Source organism: Chenopodium album, chromosome 21 (assembly GCF_948465745.1).
Source record: "Chenopodium album chromosome 21, dcCheAlbu1.1, whole genome shotgun sequence".
Taxonomy (NCBI): Eukaryota; Viridiplantae; Streptophyta; class Magnoliopsida; order Caryophyllales; family Amaranthaceae; genus Chenopodium; species Chenopodium album.
In genome coordinates, this window is record NC_137854.1 from 18,659,043 (window position 1) to 18,666,892 (window position 7,850).

The following is a 7,850-nucleotide window of genomic DNA, read 5'->3' on the forward strand; positions in this document are numbered from 1 at the left end:
TACTAATAATTTAGATTGCTATTAATTAGTTAGAAATAGAAAGACTAGTTTCCCTGTGGATTCGACCCTACTTCCCTATCTACTTTAGTTAGAGGACTTAGGTAATTACTTTTGATTAGGTGATACGACTTTAGCCTGTCAAAATTTGGCGCCGTTGCCGGGGAAACGGTTATATTTTTTATTTCTAATTGTTTTTGTAGTCTAGATTATTTTCCTTCGTCCCGGAGAACATAAGTTTTTTGGGACAGTTCTCATATCTGTTGTCTAGTTCTTTGTTTATGCCCAGGTGTTCCAGATCAGGCTACATTCCTTTCGATCCTGAGATCGAGCGCTCTTTCCATAGGCAAAAGAATTTATACAAGCAAATACTGGCGAGTTCTGGTGGTGAAATTCCTAGAGACCCTTCATCTGATTCTAGTGATCCGGACACTTCTTCAGAATCAGAATTAGAGATGGGAGAAAATCCACTTAAAAATCTCAGCGACTATTCTCAGCCATCTTTGGCGCATTTTCCCCACCTTTCTCCTACGCCAGATCTTGAGGGAGTTCAATTCGAGATCAAGCCCCAGTTCATCACGATGATAGAAAGGAAGCAATTTAGTGGAGCTAAGGGTGAAGACCCAAATCTACACATTGCTGACTACTGTCAATATTGTAACACTATAAGGCAAGCTGGGGTCACGCAAGACCAAATAAGGGAGATTCTCTTTCCTTTCTCTTTATGTGGAAAAGCTAAACTGTGGTTTAATGGTTTAAATAGAACTGCACTTGGCATTACTAATTGGGAGACTCTTGTTTTGAATTTTTATAACAAGTATTACCCTGCAGAGAAAACAGCTCTATTGAGAAGCGCAATTCAAAATTTCGCCCAAGAGCCAGATGAGTCACTATATGAAGCTTGGGAGAGATTCAAAGACCTGCAGAGAGAGTGCCCTCATCATAACTTAGCACAGTGGCAGTTGATACAAGCTTTCTACAATGGGATCGGAAATTCTTCTAGAGCAATTTTGGATTCTGCAGCTAATGGGAGGTTTATGAACCTCAATGTTGATGATGCAGGTCAGGTTATTGAAGATATGGCGATCCATAATTCCCAATATGGGAATCCTAGAGGTTTTGCAAACAAGGGAAAACACCACGTCGATTCTGTATCCTTTTTGCAATCTCAATTAACCTCTATTTGTCAGAAATTGGATAACCTTACTACTGCTAATTCTAAAATAACTAATGTTTCTGCAATTGATAATAATGCTAATGATGCTTTCTGTGAAAATTGTGGAATTGTAGGTCATTGGGAACATGAGTGTAGGAGTTCTATGGAGCAGGTCAACGCTTTTCAGTCCATCAAGCAAAATAACCCATACTCCAACACCTATAATAATCCCGGGTATCGGAACCATCCTTACCTTTCCTATAGGAGCAGTAATGTGCAAAATCCCACACCTCCACCTCCACAACAACCAGCACCACCACCTCAGCAGAAATATTACCATCCCAATGCTGGCCAGAAAAACCAACCGCAAACTCCTCCACCACCTTCTGACCCAGCTTTATCAGAAATTAGAGCGATGTTAACTAGTATGCAAAAGCATATGGAGAGTAGAGACTCACAAATTGACTCGATTGTAGCCCACAATAAAGTCATAGATACTCAAATTGCACAGTTAGCCGCTGCTCTTCAGGTTCGCCCACAAGGAGCCCTACCATCGCAACCAGTACAACCCACAGATCAGGCGTTTGCAATTACCCTCAGGAGTGGTTCACACTATGATGGGCCTCCTATGCCCAAAGAAGATGAACCTGTTTCAACAGAAATTGCTAATCCTGATTCCTTTATACCAAGGGATATTAATCCTAGCCCTGCTGGGCTAAAGGGTAGTACTAATATTTCTGATGTTATATTGCAGGGTAAAACTCCAGGGAAGGTTGTAACTCAAGACAGGAGTAATGATGTGCAACAACCAATTATCAAACTACCATTCCCAAATCGAAATTTGAAAACCAAGGTGGATAAGCAGTTTGGTAAGTTCCTTGACATGGTGAAGGATTTGCAGGTAACAGTTCCCTTTACAGAATTAATCACGCAAATACCTTCATATGCAAAATTCATGAAAGAAATATTGACTAGGAAAAGGTCTATTAGTGAGGTAGAGACTGTCGCTTTTACTGCTGAATGCAGTGCCGTACTACAAAATAAATCTCCACCCAAACTAAAAGATCCCGGTAGTTTTTCTATCCCTTGTCATATTGGCAATTTAATGATTGATAATGCATTGTGTGATTTGGGCGCTAGTGTTAGTGTCATGCCATTATCTGTGTGTTTAAAGCTAAAAATGGGTAAATTAAAGTCTACTAATATTACTCTGCAAATGGCTGATCGTTCTTCTAAATACCCCATAGGCATTCTAGAAGACGTCCCTGTTAGAGTAGGTAAATTTTATATACCTGTGGATTTTGTTGTTCTTGATATGGCTGAGGATTTGCATACCCCAATTATCTTGGGTAGACCCTTCCTTAATACTGCTGGAGCAATTATAGATGTGAAATGTGGTAAATTGACACTATCAGTAGGGGATGATAAAATTGTTTTTAATTTGAATAATACCCCTAAAAGCCCCATGCTAGAGGAGAAGTGTTATAAAATTGATGTGGTTGGTAATTGTTCTAATAAGCCCCAAGCTTTTGTTAAAGATCCCTTGGAGGCGGTATCGTGTGTTGCATCTTCTACAGGTACAACTAACCAATGGAAAGAGGAAGTGGACGCAATAGAGAAAGCCTTATACTGTGAAGGTCTTGGTTTTGAAGATGAGAAGGTGGAAATGAGTACACAAGTTGCGGAAACTGAGCCTATAGTGAGAGTTCCACCAGATCGTGTTGTAATAGCTCAACAAAGTGATAAATCGAGGCAACCAACGGTCAAAAAGGGTTCTCAATCGAACAAAAGTAAAGACCCACCAGTTCAAGCCAACGAGGATCCACCCAATAGGGTGAATTGGCGCCTTACAGGGCGTGTTAGGAAGCCGAGTCGTGGTTTAAAAATCGCTCAACCGGGTGAAGAACCACCCGACCAGGCGATAGGCCAAGGGGCTTAACTTCCCGACATGTAGTAAGAGGGTCGTGCGGGACCTAAATAAACCAGCGCTTTGCGGGAGGCAACCCGTATTTTTCTTTTTTTTTTTTTAGTCTTCTTTCTATTTCTTGTGAGAGGAGAGAGGAGAGAGTTTAATGAGTTTATTGAGTCGTACAGGTTAGAAGGAAAAGAGTTAGTCAAATTTGGAAAAAAAGAGAAGGAGTCTCTCGTACCAAACATTGCCTCGGGCCCGACCGGGCGAAGGACCGCCCGACCGGGCGCGAGAGCAAGGGTGAAAAATTGACAATTTTTGCCCGACCGGGCGAAGGACCGCCCGACCGGGCGCGAGAGTTGACGAGTACGGACATTTCGTGTGGTGATGATGAAGAGTAGTCACCTTGAATACTTGTTTCCCCTTAAGACAATGAGGACATTGTCTGATTTAGCTTGGGGGGAGGTTCTCGTGTTCATATGGTATATCTTTCACTCTCTCTCTTGGTATGCTTAGTGTAGTTTTACTGCTTTCCTAGTGTAGTTTTATTGCTTTCCTATAAGAAAAATACAAAAAAAATTGAAAAATTAAAAAATCCAAAAATATGTTCCAATGAATTGTAAATCATGCTTCTCTATGCCCCCATACTTGAGAAAATTTGTTTTGATTCTTGGTTATTGATGATAAGCATTGTGGACTTGTTGGTCATGATTTGAAGTTTAATTGCTTGGATGCCTAAACATGCGTCAATTTTGTCCAACTACTTGTGAATATAGTGCTTGACTAGTTGATTTGGTTAGGAATGTGTGTTTAGTTCCTGGTATGTCAATGAATTTGAGTATTGGTTTGCAACTATGAGTAGTATTTCATGACTCACCTATTATGCACATGAGGAGGACGAAGGCGTTCATTCTTTTAGGTAGCCTTCAGACGATATTAGATACATTTGTTCCCTTCTTGCTACCCATGTTGTTGCTTGTGCCCTTTTATTGTTTATTTAGCCACATTACAAGCCTTTTTAGCCCCATTGGTTACTAGTCCCAAGCTTGGCTTGGGGGAGCTATAGTTAGTGAGGTGAGGGATTTGTAGTGTGCACATTATTTGCACAATGTGGAGGTATAAGAAGAGTAATTTGTTCTTTGATTTTTGTGATTGGAAAAAAATAAGAATTTGTGTTTCAAAGTTGAAATTTCCAATGTGGAATAAAAAGAAAAAAAAAGCAAAAGAAAAAATTGTTATATGTTCAAATTATCTATATGAAAGTTGCCCAAGAAAAATTCAAAGGAAAAAAAAAGTATCAAGTTTGAAAAAAGAATGAGTTCAAAGTTTGTTTATTCACTCAAGTTCTACATTGTCATATTTTTATGAGTGAAATTGTAAGTGTTGGGATTGTTTATGTTGTTTGGAGTAGTATTTGGTGGATTCTTGTTGGAGTTAGTTATGTTGGAGATGTTGATCATTGGTTTTATTAGGATTTGGCTCCCTTTAAGCATGGCTTTTCTCTCACATGTTCCCAAATATTTCTTACCCTTTATCCTAGCCTTGCATTACAAGCTTTAAAGACCTTCCGACCTTGTGCATAGAGTTGTGTAGATGTGAAAGTGTTGTTTATCAATGCAAATTATGAATTGACATATTCCGAGTCGACTATTAGGTTGAGTCCTTATCTTTTTAAACACACGAGTGTGTGAGTTTGGGAGGGCATTGTTCACATAAAAGGGTGGTTGGAGAGCGATCGAGTACATATTTTACTCGCCACATAAATGAGAGTTGAGTGTGTGAGCACTAGTCTTGAATTCTATATGCTCGTGTGGTTTGCTCTATTTGACAATTGTTGGGGAGGAAGAGTGATTGGATGAATGAGATTGATTGATATTGAAGCATGCTCATTAGATTTTCCTTGAATCGTCTGTGCTTGATTTGATTATTGGGGTGAGGAATGTTTTATATGTTCATTGATGAGCTCGTTGCTTAGGGACAAGCAAAGGTTTGGCTTGGGGGAGTTTGATATGTCTAGTTTATGTAGTATTTTACCCCCGTCCCTTGGTCATTATTAGTAGTGTTTTTGGCTCTTTAGAGCCATTTTTATTACTAATATGTGTTTTCTAGTGTTTTCGTAGTTTTGGTTGAGTTTTGTAGGGAATTGCACCTTTGGAGTACTTTCCCGGGATTTTATGGAGCAACTACGAGCATTGGAGGAGCACGGCCATCTTTCGTAGCCCAAGATCGGTTAGAGTAATCAAACCGGTGAATAAGGGCTCGACTTGTGTGAAGATGAGGCATTTGGACCGAATGATTAAAGCCCCAAAGAGGATATTTGGTTTGGGCCAAGTTACGAGCCTAAACGAGGAGTCCAAGCGGCCCAAGGGTGTCCGCCCGGTGGTCCGCCCGGTGGTCCGCCCGATGGTCTGCCCGATGGTCCGCCCGGTGGTTCGCCCGGTGGTCCGCCCGATGGCGCGCCTCGCCCGATCAAAAAGGCACGCCCGGTCGGGCGGTGTGGCGCCCGGTCGGGCGCGTGTCTCTGATAGATCTTTTAAGCATCGTTTAGTTTGTTTTAGTTTAGGATTCTTGCTTATTATAAATATATTTTTGTTAAGCAAGTTTAGGATCCCTTTTACACTTCCTTATTCTTCCTTTACTTTTGTAATTCTTTTTCTTAGATTTTCTCTCTCTACTTAAGCTTATTTTCTCTCTCTACACTATATGCTTTGTTCTTTACTCAACTCTTTATTCTGATTACTTTGGTAACGATTTCTTTTCTCTTAATCTCAGTTATTTATTTTATTCCTTCTATCATGTTTTATTTTGTTGCTTTGATTAGTTTAGATTTAATTATGTGTGAGTAGTTCTTTTTCTAGGGTTTATGGGGATCCATAAATAATATGAAGGGGTAATTTATTGTTGTTAATTATCAATGCTATATTAATTTCCTATTGATTGATTTAATGCTCTGTGACTAGATTAGGCCTGATCTTTTATGCATGAGTTTGACAATATTGATTCGAGATTCGAGAGATGAGAATTGATGTTTAGGTCTAGTTTCAATAGGCAGGTTAATCTATAAATGGTTAAGTCGAGATTCGAGAGATGAGATTTAATACCGGTAGATTAATTCTGTGATTGTAATACGTAGCGAAAGCCCTTTATTATCTGGTTAATTGATGCATTAATGATTGGTTATTATGTTTTACTCTGGAATATTATTTATTGGTGAACCTATGCCCTAGGTCCTTAATTCATTGATTCCTCTTATTTTATTTTCCCTACTTATATTCTTCGTAGTATAATCTTTAAATCACAACAAATTGTTACTAATAATTTAGATTGCTATTAATTAGTTAGAAATAGAAAGACTAGTTTCCCTGTGGATTCGACCCTACTTCCCTATCTACTTTAGTTAGAGGACTTAGGTAATTACTTTTGATTAGGTGATACGGCTTTAGCCTGTCACTATGTTAACCAACCCTTATAGTTAGTGAAGCATTGGCATGTGAGGTTTGAGTTTTCAATTGTTGATCATAAACAAGATGCATTTTGAGATTTGGTTAGAGTTGAGCTTGTAAAGAAATATGCAAATTTATGAAAATCAAGTGAAGTTTCAAGAAAAAGCCGTCCAAATTTGAAAAAGGCAAGGACAATGAATAAAGTTAAAAAAAAAACAAAAAAAAAAAAAAAACAAAAACAACAAAAATATTTTTAGTTGGTTTCATTTTCTTCCTTAGTTTAAGCATTGAAGACAATGCTTTGTTCAAGCTTGGGGGGATATTGTGTGTTTGTGTTGAATAAGCTTGGGGGAATGGCATTAGTGGTATTTTTGCTTGATATTTAGTGAATTCTTGAGTTATTTTTGAGTGTCGGCCGCACTTTTTGCTTCACTTAGGAATTATCACCAAATTTAAAATTTTTACCCCGCCTTAACCCTTAGCCTTACGTTACAACCAATAAAAAGACCCTTAGACTCTAGTGGGTTAGGTCAAAAGAACGGTGGAGGGAGATAGACTTCAAACCTATGGAAAGAGTATGCATAGTTGAGACGTCGGGATTACCTTCTCAAAGTTTTTCATTTATTTATCGTTTTCCGGTTCCTCCGTGGAATCTTGAGAAGCTAGCTTAAGGGTTGATTTGAAGCTAGTGGAGAGAACGTGGCCCGATTGGTTGGGGCTAGGGTGGATTGAGTCCTAAGTAGTTCTCTATGCTTAGCATGTGTTATGTTTCAATCAACCATTGACATCTTGGAACGTGCATACATTTGTCCATTTAGAAAGGTTCGTATTCATTAGTACTTGTCCTTATCTCTTGTCCATATATGAGCTTGTGTTTTGCTTTTTCTCTTCGTGTTTCTTTTCTTTTTCCTTTTGTTGCCTTGCCTTGGTTTTTGTCGAGAGTTGTGGGGTAAGCTCTTAGGAAACCCTCACGAGACCTCACTCGTCCTCATAGGCGACTTTGGGGTTTTAAGGGCTTGTTGTAGCTAAAAACAACCGTGATTCCTACGACAGTGAGTTAGTGTACATTCTTTCTCTTTGTTTCTATTTTGTTTCTTTTGCTTTCAATAATTCCATCTTGTTCTCTTTTGCCTTAGCTTTGCTCGAGGACGAGCAAAGGTTTAGCTTGGGGGAATTTAATAAGTGATATTTATGTCACTCCTAGGGGTAGTGTCTAGGTTATTTTCGTGTTTATTCTCCCTTATTTTTCCTTTTTTTCTCTTGTTTTCTCTTTAATAAAGTTTCTAGTTTATTTTGGTAACTTTGTGTGTTTTAGTTTATTTTCTCTATTTTATTAGTTTTAGTC

General features: G+C 38.8%; 1 non-coding gene across 1 annotated transcript; it reads right to left on the reverse strand.

Annotated features, from left to right (window-relative positions):
• Positions 1-839: 839 nt before the first annotated feature.
• LOC145603252 (small nucleolar RNA R71) lies at positions 840-946 on the reverse strand. Its single transcript, XR_014104777.1, has one exon. It is a non-coding gene; the product is annotated as a small nucleolar RNA R71 (small nucleolar RNA).
• Between the last annotated feature and the right edge of the window lie 6,904 nt (positions 947-7,850).